This window comes from Chrysochloris asiatica, unplaced genomic scaffold (assembly GCF_000296735.1).
Source record: "Chrysochloris asiatica unplaced genomic scaffold, ChrAsi1.0 scaffold00057, whole genome shotgun sequence".
Taxonomy (NCBI): domain Eukaryota; kingdom Metazoa; phylum Chordata; class Mammalia; order Afrosoricida; family Chrysochloridae; genus Chrysochloris; species Chrysochloris asiatica.
In genome coordinates, this window is record NW_006408575.1 from 9411681 (window position 1) to 9412220 (window position 540).

Consider the following 540-nt stretch of genomic DNA (forward strand, 5'->3'; position numbering starts at 1 on the left):
CTTTAAATAATTCTGTTCAGCATGGCAATTTCAGAATCAACCAGGATGCTACCTGAGGCCTACAACCTGAACAGAGATCAGAGGGCAGGGCCACAAGCAGGCTGATACAGAGAAAGCTACAAAGTGACTGTGGAAAAAGAGGTGTGAAAGCATTTTTTACTTTTCTTTCCTTCTCTCCCCTGTCACACCCTCTGTGCACTTCAGGCATCTTCAGGCAGGTGGGAATACACCCCCAAAAAGGGCCCAGAATTGTGACCACAGGGTACAATTTTCCTATGGCACAAAGAGAAAATCCCTAAAAGCCCCAGCAGTCCCACAAGTTAATCCTTAGGCTGCTTATTATGATGTCTGACTCTGGGACTTAGATCTAAAGTTGATTCTCTTACCTGGGCAGGAGGCATTATTCCCGTCTTACCTAACAAGAGACAGCAGGTCTGCCCATACAGCCAAACTGTATTTTCACCTTGTAAAATCCCAACATAAAAGGCAAGAGCCAACATCAACTACTATATGCAAGGCACAGTCATTTTAATAATTACA